Here is a 13,638-nt window from a genome sequence, read left to right as displayed (position 1 = left end):
CACAAATAGAACTCCCTGTTTAATCTTCATTTCCATCACTGGGTGCCTCTGTTGGTAAGAAAACTGAAGCTAATGATTGGAAACGATTGGCTTTTTATTCATTTAGACACACACACGCAGTCTGGCTCATCATGCTTGAGACTTCGTGATGTGCCTGCCCTGTCTTGTGGTTTTATCACCGGTTTTGATCTTCATGCACTGCCTTTGTTCTTTGTCAAACACTTTTTGATGTTTGTTTAAAGAGCCTCGGAAATAAATCCGGCTTTGCCTGGACTTCATTCTCCATGCTATTGAACGGGATCTTACCCTCATTTCACCTCGTGTTTGCAAATTTCCCAAAAGGCCTGTTTTGAAAGAATGTCGGCGTCTCATCTGAATGACCTTTACACTGATCGACTTGATCTAAGACGTTGGGTGATTCATGCAAATGAACGACAGGCTTTTGAAGACGAGATTCATGACAGCAGAGTGTGATTAAAAAAACTCATGAGTGGAAGCTTCCTGGCTGCTAGTCTGATGTAATGAGCGAAGTGAAGAATTATGAGTCTCAAAGTGAATGAAATGAGTGCTGTGTGACTCCTGCTGAGCTGGAGGCTCAGCCAACACAGCAGCTGCTTGTCTCTCTGTCTAAACAACATCCATAATACACTGGAGCTCAACCTCAGCTGGCTTATAGTTTTAAATCTATCACAACGTAGCATCATCCTGCAGATTAGCTTCAATGTTCCACATCCTCCATCCCCAAACTGTTTGTACTTTTTAGTTTGTGTATTCACTTTGAAATGAAGGCTAGATATTGACTCTTTCCCCCTTTGATGCCTACTCGGGGTTACCTTTGTTTCTCTTTTGTGAACTGAGCAGTTTCTGCCCTATCCAAGGCCTGCGTCCTATACCAAATGACTGGATATGCATCAGAAGTTAGAGATCTCTCTCTACCCTTGGAAAACCCAGAACCCTTCACCGGAGAAGACCACACCAAATTTCTAACTCAGCTACAGAGAACCTTTGAGATTTTTCAAACTATAGCTCCTCAATGTTGCCATTAAAAACAAATCAAGACTCAAGACTGAGTTATGATGAAGCAAATCGCAGCAGGAAAGTTCCTGTTTCGAAATAGAAAAACACACCTAAGGGTACATTCCTCGTACGTGATTAAACAGCATCCTGGAGCTGAGTCAGACCCGTAGGCTCGTCAGGTGTTTATTATCAAGCTGGGTATCCTAACTTTTGATTGGCTTCTTGCAATTTTTTCACCTCCATTACGCAGCATTGAATGTCCTTACTCTGACTTACATCGGCAGGACAAGACATGATGAAACAACCCTTTCTTGCTTCAATCATTTCTGTGTAATATCCGGATTGTTCTGGAAGTTATGATTAAGCAGCATGATGAAGTTCACCTACATAAGGATGTTTACCTGCTCGGGAGGTGTTTGTGCTTGCCAGCTGATAGTCACACTTCACTGGTGTAGTGCAGACTGCTGTATAAATGTGTGACAGCATGTAATTACAACATGGTAACGGTTTATTTGTTTTTAACTGTGTTGATTTTTGAGGGCTTTTTTTTAACAGTTTTGCCCTCCATCGTAAATGTGCTTTACAGTATCTGGCAGGATGGTTGCTGGTGGGATACAGAAATTAACAAAGGGGATTTTGTGGGCTATTAGTCTCCTGCAGGTCGGCCTGTTTCTCTGTCATCCAGTAATGGGCTAATTATGGAGAACAGTAACCCGTGGGAGCACCACCACCCACCTTGCGTGCGCCTCGCTGTGAAACATACCTGTTCTCTAAATCAGGATGTCTGGTGTAAAGAAGGCTTTTTTTCCCTCCCCTATATTAATGGTGTGAATCAAACTGTGATTTTCAAAGAGTCTTGTTTCCTTATGAGTCAGAAGAAAAAGGCCGTCCTACTGGGAACAGATTAACTGTTAACAAGCGGCAGCTGCAGCAAGTTTGTCACTAAACATGTCCGTTGTGTTTACATTCACTTTTTCACCGGCACTTATTGGAGATATTATTGATTATGACGTGCATGTAGGGATGTGTTATGTTTGCATCTTTTTCTTTTGCCCCTCTTAAAAATAGAGAAAAACTTATTAGCCATTTTTTGCTACACTTACGTTTATGTTTGCAAAAAAAGTACAAAGCATATCTTAAAACTGGAGTAAACTCACAAAAATATGGTGTCAATAGGAAGAAACTGTGAAGTTTAAATATTCAGTAAATCCAGTGTTGTTGTTTCTCTTCTGTAAACTCAGTGGGAAATCATGATGTTGCCTCCTACTTTCACCGTGTGATCCCCAACTGTGCCTTCAGAGTAGCTTATCCACCCCCTCCACCAATTTAATACTTCAATGATCAAACCCTGAACTCCCACCACTGCCAGCAAGTACAGCTTCAAAGCACCTGGAAACCAGCTCCTCACTCCCCACACAACCAAACTGACACACTTCTTTAAGAAAAAAATATTTGTAGTGTGTGTATTAATGAAAACGTTTGATATCTGGAAAAATATACTGTAAGTGTAAAGCTCTTACTACAATGGTAATGATGTTTGTTTGGTTTTGAAAATGTGCATCCGTGTTTCATATTTTACCGCAGTTACTGCATTACAGAAAGTAGCAGAGGATGTGCAGTTCGATGCTTATTGCTTATTTCCAAAATGTGCAACAGATAAATAATTATTTACTTAATAGACCTGTAATAAATTTTTACACTGTATCTTTTTCAGGGTCATGGAGGGAGGCTTGTTTCTCTACAGGTGCAGGAACACCTATGATGAGGAGATTTAATTTGCAGAGAGGATTCCCTAGTTGGGGTTATTTTCACACTGCAAAAATGGGGCTTTACAGTCCAGGAATGTGCAAGGTCAAAAAGTGGAGGAGAGTGGGCAGGCAGGTGAGTGGGTGGTTTCTGGGTTAGTAGGCGGGGATCGGCAAGTTTGAATCTTCAAGAAGGTCGAGCCAAAACGAGCAAAAGAAGGACGAGAGAACGGGACCGCAACCAGAATCAGACAGATTTTAAGGAAAGCAAGTAAATGTTTACTGAGCCAAATTGCAACCTTGGGACAAACCGCAGTTTGGTGGAGAATGGAGGTTAGGGTTGCTTCTAAAATCCCAAAGAGGTGATGAATTGATTAGGAACAGGTGTGTTGGCTGGACTCACAAACCTGAAATCCCACAGCACCTGCTTCCCACTCCTGATAGAAAGAGGAAGAGTGAGAAAGAGAGAGATATAGGGCTCTTAAGCTCAAACAATTTCCTTAAAACACTTTGGTTAATGTTGCTCTAACAACAAGAAGCGTTTCCACCATTAAATTAATTACAGTACTCGCGTTTCTCTTATCAAGCTTAAAGCAATAACATGTCAATACCAGTTTGTGGCCAAAACATGTTGCCAGTAATGGTATATTTCCGTCACCACAGCTCAGTGTGTACTCAAGTATTGTTCAAAATCATCAGCCAATCCGGCAAATCTGCAGGCTGCTGAGTTCTGTAAACAATCCTCGCCTGCTGATATGTTTACAGCAAAAAGCATTCATTGTGTCCCTGCTGATCCTGCAGGTCAAAACGCCTGATCTGAAGGCTGCTGATGTCATTTACTTCCTCTTGATTGTGAGGGAGATCAGTGTGCTAGCTGTGATAAACTGGGCCAGGAAACTGGTTTAGTGGGAGTGTTGAAGGGAACTGGAGGCAAAGCGAAGCAGCAATATGGCTAGAGCTGGAGGTATCGCTGGAAATCATAATGGCATGGAAATGGCAGTAATAGCAGTGGGAATGGGACCAGCAGTGGAAATGATGCTGGTTTTTCTGTATCCAATTTTCAGTCATAACACTTGACTTAAAATAAAATTTACAGCTCTGAGCTTTTTGAATAGCATTTTTTGTGAGCAGTACAAAATAGGCCAAGGAAATGAACATGTGTCATGCCCTCCACTTTTCTATTCCAGGTTCTTAACTGTGCAATTTTCTTCTGCTGAAACAAAAGCCTTCTTTTAAATGGTTGCTTTATGAGGAAACTTTCTGACTGAATACAGAACTAAACCACCTGTCTTTACAAAGCCACAAGATAATAATGAAAAAAACTCCTGCAGATTGCAGAAGACACGATCTTATCCGAAGGTTAAGGATAAGGAAGATTAAACTCATTTCAACGCAGGATCAGGGACAGCTCTTAAGAAGAAGGGAGAGCATTAACCTTTTTTATCACATAGCAGAATTCCCATCTTTGGGACCTCATTGACTACACCGACAGAGGAACGCATTACAAACAGTCCCTGGAACGGCACGTGGAATAAACACTGTGCCTAAACAGAACCAGATGTTCCTGCAGCTATGAACCGGAGAGCGCTGTGATCCCACTCTGGGTTGGGCTGATCCCAAGCGTCACTGGAGCAAACCAGCTCCAGCTTTAGGCCTTAGCAAAACAGCCCTCTTCCTGTGCCTCACCGGAGTAACTATTCCTGTTCTGAGACCCTTTATTCAGCAATGTATACATTTAATTATGAGAATATTAGCTTTTATAAGCAACTGAATGGATGTCAGTGAAGTGACATGTTGACTACGAGGGCTGTTACTGAAGTAGAAAGGTTGGATCAGGCTTTCTTTGGACTCGATATGGCCCGAACTGGGGCCTCTCACATTTTTTGGACGAGGCGTTGCATATTTTGGGGGAAACAAACTCGGATTACAACCTACGTCCAGAGTGAAATCACATTTGAAAAAAAGAGTTTACAGATATGCACATGCCTAAAAACAGAGCATAATTTTAAACTAAATGCTAAAGTGACAATCAAACCCAATTTTCTAAAAATTATATTGCCATAAAATCCTTCATTTTGTTTTGAACCAAGGTTTAAAGACACATAAAATCAGATAAGTTGTGAGACTTTGATCAAGGAGATTAGGGTTCAACTCCTGCATGACAAGAAGAAACTACTTGGTTTGGATAAGGGTTAAAAATGACCCTTTAGTAATACTATAATCCTATGATAATCCTTGTCAGATTTCTGGGTTATCGGGATGGCACGTTACGAGTGTTTGTATGGAAAAGACAGACTGATGAAAAGGGGACAAAATTGACAAAATAACTCAAATAGCTTAAGTTTATCTAACATTTTCTTTCATTTGAGTTAGTTCAGCTTATTATTTTTAACAACTTTACTTTTTTGCAAATAAAGTACTTACTACTTAAAAAATATAATTTTACTAATTTCTTTAAATTATATGGTATCTTTGGAAGGTTTTGAGTCCTGGGGTCAAAGTGACCCCAAACCTGAAAGATATAACAGCTCACAATGGAATAAAAGTAAAATGTCCTTGTCTTTTATCAGTTGCTGACAGGTTCTGGCACTAACATTATCCACAAATATTTTTTAGCTAAAGACTCTGCTAGTGAGTTCATATCCTGTCAGATTTTCGAGGTCTGCCCACTTGTCTGCAGATTTTGAAATGTGAGTGGGCAGGATTGAAGACTCTTGGAAAAACCAGAAAGGTGGTGGCTCTGTATTAGTCACTGTTGACTGTTACCAGCATTGTTTGTATCACAGTAAGTATTCTAATTTTCCTTAGATTCCTTTTATTCCCAAGCCATTTTAGTGAAATGTAAACAAAGCAGTGGTACCATTAGCTAACAGTTTGTCATGCTGTGTGGCAGGCAGGAGGGAGGACCCAAATGCAGGACTCAGAAACAGAGAGTTAAATTTAGGGTGCAGCTTTATTGCTGGAAAACTCTTCATAGAAATAACCATTACAAAAACAAACCAAAACCTCAAACGCAGAACTAGAACCTAAACTGGGAACAGGAACCTAGAAACTAAGAAACTCCCGCTAGGAAATACTCAGGACACGAAGGGACAAGACACAGCACAAAGAGATAGTGTAATGACGAGCAGGGGAAGACGCAGACACTAAATACAAGAGGTCAACAGGGCAAAGAAGAAACAGCTGGGAGACACAGCTGACACCAATCACACATAGAATAAACTCAAGAGTATCAACATAGTGACTAGGAAATATAAAATACACAGAGAACCTAACAACATTAAACAAGACTCAAGAAGGAATCTAACCAAGGAATTAAACACTCAAAACAGCACAACTAAGACTACCAGTAAATCTGAACCTAAACCATAATACCAAAATGTTGCCCAAAACCAAGAGATGACCCAGTTAATAACCTAAGAGTTAATAAGCTAACACAGCCCATTCAGAGTTAACTGACTGGGTTCAGAGCGGTAGATGACTGCTAAATTTTAAACTGTTTAAAACTGATGATTTATTTTGGTATTTCTCTAATATTAACAGTTCAGTTTGTTATTGGTGGAGTCCAAGAAAATATTGTTGAACTTAAGCTTTTAAATTTAGCAGTACTCAATGCAATTGAGATTAATCAGATGCCTTAATTTTTAAAAACATTTTGTGGGACATGTTTTTGAGCTTTTAAGGTCAAGATCTTTGACTTTTAACTAAAAATGATTACAAAAATGAACAGTAAATATTGAGTTTTGCTAAACTAAAAAAGTAACTCATTCCTTTTTAAGTTATGTCAACTTATTCACATAAGAGACATTAATGAAAACTTTAAGTTCTAGTTACTAAAGGTTTTTGAATTTAAATATTAAACATTTTTTAGCCAAAAGGTACATTTCAATTGTAATCAAAATATTGGAGTTCTGATAAGCTTCAACTTTTAAGTTCATCAACTTAAAAAAACATAAGGGAATCGGTTGCCTTCATTTTTTAAAGGTCTGCTAACTTCTTTGGGCTTAAAATGTATAACAGGCGACAAGAAAACCAGCAGGTTTCAGAAAATTTTAATTTTGTTTAATATTACAGGAGGAATACAGTGTGGGAAGTAAACACAACCCTTGATATTTCAAGGGACTAATGATGGTTCATAAATTTTGAGTTGAAAGCCAGGATGACTGATCTGGCCAGAGAAACGTGCTTTCGTTGTAACTTAAAACTTTGGCTAAGGAAGTTTGGAGAGGCAACAACTTTGTGGGATTAGTCTCCCTGGCCCATGTATATTTTCACGGAAAACAACAGATTTTCACATTCTGCAACATCATTTCTTCATCTGACATGCATTATGGTTTCAGGCTCATATTATTAGATGATGCAAAAAAATATCGTCCTGGGTGGAATCTAGCTTGTTTTTTCTGTTCCCAGGGTGAAGTTTTGAAGTAAAGTGAACATCCAATTTGTAGGGACTTGACTGGATCCACCCTCATTCTTTGGGAGGAAACCACTTCCATTCCCACCAAATTGAGACTTGCCAAGGCTCCAAACCTGCTGTTACACAACCATTGGGTTGGATGAAGGCCCTCTCACATGATGTTAACTCCATACGCAGCACTTTCCGAGGGTCAGACCTCAGCCTCCAAACCCACTAACTATCTATTAGACTCAAAGTGAAGCTGTTCATTTGTGCTTGTGGTACAAATTCCATTTGTGTTACAGTAAAAAAAACCTTTTGCTTCATCATGGTACAGTAGAAGACAAAGTTCTCTGTAAAGACCAAAACTTGTGACACATATATTACTGGTAGCACTTACACATACACTTATACAGACAGAACTGTTTTAAACAAAACAGGAAATTACATACATAGTGTGTACTTTGTGTATATTCTACAGCGATGTGATGTTATAAACAGAAGAGAGGGCAAAAATCATCAGATTACTCAGAACTATGTTGTTTAAAGTTACCAGGTTTCATTAATGGTAAATACACTTTTTACCATCACATTCGCAGTGGTGGTAAAAAGAAATGCACTCGGCTTGTTTAGAAGGGCTGCTGAGGGAAAGCCTCTTCTCTAAAAAGAAAATGGCAGTACAGCTTAGGATTGCAAAATTGCATCTGAACAAACTACAACTCTTCTGGAACAACGTCCTTTGGATAGATGAGACCAAAGTGGAGATGTGTGGTTAGCACCACATTTGGCCAAAACCAAACACAGCATAGTATTTTGTAGTAAATGTGTGTACTTTCTGTTCCTCATGACTGTGCATAGTAAAATTATTCATGTATGAAACATAACATTCAAATGCAAACAAAACACATTAGATGCATAGCTGCTATCATTACAGCCCTTTTGGGGATTTTTATTTTCCATTAATTAATTAATAAAACAACACAAGTAATTTTACTCTTTGTAACATTATTACCATGAAATGCTTTCAAACAGAAAGCAAATAGTTGTACAGTGTAGCTGTCCATAAGTCATCCATCGTAAATATATTTATGATCACAATGAATATAATCAAAATGCCCCATTAATTAGTTTATTGTCGTTTATACTATCTTTAAGTATTTTTATTTCACTTTGCATAGCAATACTGGATTATGTTGACAGCTACCAGGCCTTTACTAAACACATTTACGGGTTAGTAAATATAAATCAGTTAAATCTGAGAAAAAGTCTCACTCTGCCTCCAGTATGGTATTTTTTTTTAAGCATATTTAATGAAACTATGAAACATTATGCCGTAATAATGTGTAATCTTTCAGAGTTAGAGGTTTTCAAAGTACATGGGCTGGGTCAGAATCTCATGCTTATTTATCTGTGTTATTTATTCCAACATTTAAATTGTCTACTTCATGGAATGACCCACAAACCATCGGGTGTTAACCTGACATCACTGGTGTTTTGTATTATCTACAACAAGTCTATGTGGAACTTACTGTCTGGGTGACATATGACAGTTTACTAGCTTTAAAACTTCACAGGAAGTGTGAAATTTGTCAGAAGTTTGACACCAAAGAAGTCAAATAGATGGAAAAAGTCTGGTCATAGTTACTGTGGGAAATGAGTTTTTGATGGTGTATCTTGTGTCAAATAGAAAGTCCCGGAGAAAGAACAGAAAAAGAAGAAAAGCTTCAGTTTTCACCCTGTCCTCTATTTGTCCTCGTCATGTTTTCTGCTCATGGTTAGAGATAGAACCAGCAACAGTAATGCTTAAGTAAATTTATAATACTGTGGCTGGGAGGTTTGCAGGCCTGACTCTGTGCATCAACCCACATCTAAAAGAGGTCAAAAGTTCCCAACCATAGCCAATATGCCCATGAACTGTAAGTCAAACAGCCAAAATGCAAATGCCAAGCCAAATTTGTTGTCTACAAATCCCAACGCACTTGGATAAAGCTCAGAATTAAGCCAAAATGTCCAAACTGGCTGGCATGGAAATCTTCAAACAATCCTCATTATCATTCCACAGCACTGGCACGAACCACAGAGCAACAAAAATAACAAGAGTCATTTGGCACCCAAACATATCATGCATCTGTCTTGCATGCTGAGGCTTTGATAGTTTCTGAATCGCCCACACAGAGAGCCAGATTCCTTTTCTCAAAATAGCTGGCTGTTAAAGTAGATGATGTGTTTAAATTTGCTCTCTTTTAGGGAGATGCATAAGTGGGAACTTCCCACTTTGCTGTGGGAATGTTAGGGAAACTGAACATAAACATATGGGAGCAAAAACAACTAAAGAAAACAAAAACATACAAAAAAAACCTCTCAGGTTTTATGACTATTAATTAGACTAATGAATATTTTTGACCAGCTAATTGACATTTTAATTTCACTTTTACCTTTAAAAACAGGAATCCTTACAATTGTGTTTTCAGCATATGAATTGTTTGCTATGCAAAAAAATAACAGCTATTTCTTAATATATATACTTCTTAATATTTAATACTTAATATATTTCTTAATACAAATTGATTAACTTGGAAACTACATTTACATCAAATATGTTGTGATAGACACACAAAAAAGAATACAAAATCAAAGAACAAGATGCGTTTAAGGTCAATGGGACGGACCAAATTTTAAGGACTGACCAAACAAAAACAGGATGAATTTTCCAGCATGATGGAGCACTGCGCATCAACGTGAAAGTTATAACTAAGTACCTAGAGAAGGTCATTAAATTAACATTTTGGATCCAAGGCCAGGAAGCTCCCAGATCTTAATCCTGTCATGAATCTATGATCAGTCCATAAAAGCGGGTAAACACTAATTAGCTTCAACAACTGATTAGGCATCAATGGTTGATCATCGATCAGGATTTGGCCCAGACGCGGCATGCCAGAGAGAACTGCAGACGTTACGAATAAGAAGCGTTAACGCAGTAAAGACTGAATCTTTGAATAAATTTGATTTCTTTGCAAATTAACTCTGTAAAACTTGTAAACTGAAGTGGAAAAATATGTGAAACACAAACTACCAAAAACTGCAACTACCCAAACTTCTGGCCATGACTTGGTAAAGACAACCAATTAGAATAAAACAGGCTACATACAGAAAATTAAAACAATAAAATTAAAAGTCTGACAGTGAGAAAAAACAACACATTATAAAATAGATAATAACTATTATATAACACTACACAAAAATAAGTTGTTAAATTGCATTGAAAAATACCAAGCCAATTTGGAGCATAATGGCTAAAAACACATTTTAGTGTAAAGTTTTAGTTTTTATTGTTCTTGGAACATAAATAATAATTAAACATACCACCTGTCTGCTGGAGGTTTCTTCCTGTTAAAAGGGAGTTTTTCCTTCTCACTGAGGCCAAAGTGCTTGCTCATAGGGGGGCCATATGACTGTTGGGGTTTCCTCTGTTTTGTGTATTATTTGGGGGTCTTTACCTTGTAATATAAAGTGCCTTGAAGCAACTGTTGTGATTTGATGCTATATAAGTTGAACTGAATTGAATTGAATAGAAAATTCAAATGGAAGAAGTAGTTTATAATGTAATTATAGGAAGCGCCAAATATATATTAATTCCATGATTCCAGCGTTGTGCTCCATACTCACTCCAACCTCTGCTTCACGCCTTCCCCTCCTGCTTATCTCCACCTGCGACCAAGTAAAGTGTCTCAGTTTGACTCTTGGAATTATTCATTATGCCTCTGGGATGCTCTGACTGTTCTCTCCCTCTGTCCTAGCGCCCATGGTCAGCCACAGTTTCCCTGGTCCAGTTCCTGCACCCAGCTCTCACAGAACTTTACAGTATTCATGATTTTGCCTTTGCCATCTAGTGCTAGTCTCTCAGTTCATGTTTCATGTTAACCTAGTTCACAGTCACGGTCTAGTTTGTCTGACAATTCTTGATTTTGTAATTAAATGTTCTTTGTTAAACTCTCTACGTGACTCCAGTATTAAATCTGCTGCTGAGTCCATCTCTCTTCATGGGCCGCTGTGCCATGACACCATCCATCCGTTTTCTTCCACTTATCCGGGGCCGGGTTACGGAGTCAGCAGACTAAGCAGAAAAGCCCAGACCTCCCTCTCCCCAGCCACAGGAACAATGCAGTTTTCATCCTGCTCGTGGAACACTGGACCAGCTCTTTACCCTCTTGCATAGCCAACAATAAGTTGGACTTGTTCCCCGTCGGGTCTGCTCTTTGTCGCCGATTCTGTTCATAATTTAATGGACATTTCTAGGCGTAACCAAGTGGCGGAGGTTCTGTTGGCTTGGTCAGGTGGTGCCTCCAGCTCACACTGGAAAGGTTCGCAACAAAGTGTGAAGAAGTGGAATGTTGTCAACTATATAAATAAATACTATATAAATAAATTCTAATTTAACTAAATTGATGTTTTTATAAAAAGCTGGAACTTTTACTAAATATCACTATACACTTAGAAATATTTTCACATTTGCTCATAACTAATACAGTTTGTGATATCTTGTCTCATCTTTTGTTACATCTTATCTCTTTGTGCTCTTCTTTTGTCTCTTCTCTTTCCCCTCAACCCCGTCTCATCAGAGTGGAGGCCCACCCTTCTCTGAGCTTCTGCTGGAGGTTACTTCCTGTTAAAAGGGTGTTTTTCCTTCCCACCTTCACCAACCGATCTTTACAGTATATAAAGAAATTTCAGCTGACTGTTCTTGTGAATTGGTGCTATAGAAATTAAACAGAATTTAACTGAACTGATGTTTTTTGATAAAAGATTTGCTAAACATTGCTTAGAATATTTACATATTTGCTCATCATGATACAGATGACTGCTGACTAGAGACTTTAAGCCATAGTTTCATAATACTAAGGTTTGGCCATATGATTACTTTTTTGGAAACCTAAATCTACTGCATCTATGTTTAATATTTCAAATAGTATTTGGAGTAATACTGTAGAATCTAGGGAGCAAATATCCAAAAGTAGCAAAATCATCCATTTTACTCTGCTGTTGAGGTATTTTTGGAGGGCAATGTGCAGACATGCCTTTGCAAAGACATGTGAAGTTCAAATAAAGACCAAGACAGGCACAGAAACAATGTGACATTTATTTATCACCACACCACCCCTCCATTGTCAAATTTAGCTTCAAAATATTTACCATCAATGTTAGCTCAGCATGTCCGTACGTGCAGGTGACTTTTACTGAAGGACTGAAACACAGACACCCTGTTGAGCCCACAAGCAGTCTGAGGATTTGTTTGTGTGGGGTGTCCCTCCGCTTTGTAAGCTGAGTTTGGGATTTACTTAAGTGAAGCTCTGGTAAACAATTTAGGTTTTTCCACGTGATTCTTTATGGTAGAAAGAAAAAGAAAGGAAGAAATTATGAGGAAGTCAGGATTAAAGTAACTGATTAAAGCTTTGAACTCGAATTTGTGTCCATTTAGTTTCTGTGTGAAACAAAGCAAGTTCAGTGTGACCAGTAGAAAAAAAAGGAACCTACACACACACTCACACACACACACATAGGAGAATGATTGTGTTACTATGCTATGAGGGAGGGATCAGGATGTCAGGGAAAGCTGTGAACAGGTTACGGCCTGTCCTGAATTCAAGAAGCTGGATCTAGACTGAAATGAAAAAAATGTGTCTCACTGTAAAGCTTTAAATCCTTGCAAGACAATCTGGTCAGTGTGCCAAAACAAGTCCAGATCTTTGTAGAGATAAGAGCTATATGTTTCCATTTTTAGAAAAAAGCGTAGAAGTTTAATTCCAGGTATGTGTAAATTAGCAATTGCTGCATTTGCTGTAGTTTCAATGAAGCCAGAATGTGAAAAGATGTTTACTGTAGATATCCAAGAGGCTCGAGAACTTACAGACTGTGTTTAGATTTTTTCAGAAGCTTCATCTTCCTGGTAGTAAGTTAACAGAAATAATTAAAATTATACAAATGTCTCATTTTAATTTGGCATGCCATCGTTGCTGTTGATGCTCAAGTTTTCGCAGTTTCACAATTAGATGTCATTGGTTACTGTCGTATTAGGGTGACCAGGTGTCCCCCTTTATATCAGACTTTTGAGTATTTATCTTACTTTCGTACTGTTTTATTACTTGCTCTTTGTCCCTTAGGGACTCTTTTGGAAGTTTTCTGTTGCTGTTTTGTGTAAGATACATTTTTCAAGATCCTCGCTATGAGATCCATCTTTAGTGATACTTCTGCGGTGTTTTGGGTCTCTCGGCATCAGATGCCCTCACCCAGGTATCCCAGATGGGAAGCCCCTACTTGTGTCCCAGCGGCAACCACCTATGGTTTGTCCCTTTTAGTTGCATAGAGGCTTTCTCTGTGGATCTATGGCCCCTACTCCTTGCCTCTCTTGTAATGGCCTGTTGCATTACAAGAGAAAACCTCTACTTCAGAAGTCTATGTCAATTATTTAAAAACTATGTTGCA

The 13,638-nt window shown here is 38.5% G+C and overlaps 1 long non-coding RNA gene across 1 annotated transcript in view; it reads left to right on the top strand.

Annotated features, from left to right (window-relative positions):
• LOC120434723 overlaps positions 1-11,085 on the top strand; it is a 55,964-nt gene extending 44,879 nt beyond the window's left edge. Inside the window, exon 3 of the long non-coding RNA XR_005609306.1 lies at positions 10,956-11,085. This is a non-coding gene — a long non-coding RNA (uncharacterized LOC120434723). The remainder of the gene's footprint in view (positions 1-10,955) is intronic.
• Positions 11,086-13,638: the final 2,553 nt, after the last annotated feature.

The sequence above is a fragment of the Oreochromis aureus genome, linkage group 19 (genome assembly GCF_013358895.1).
Source record: "Oreochromis aureus strain Israel breed Guangdong linkage group 19, ZZ_aureus, whole genome shotgun sequence".
NCBI classification, from domain to species: Eukaryota; Metazoa; Chordata; class Actinopteri; order Cichliformes; family Cichlidae; genus Oreochromis; species Oreochromis aureus.
This window is presented reverse-complemented; position numbering and strand designations above follow the sequence as displayed.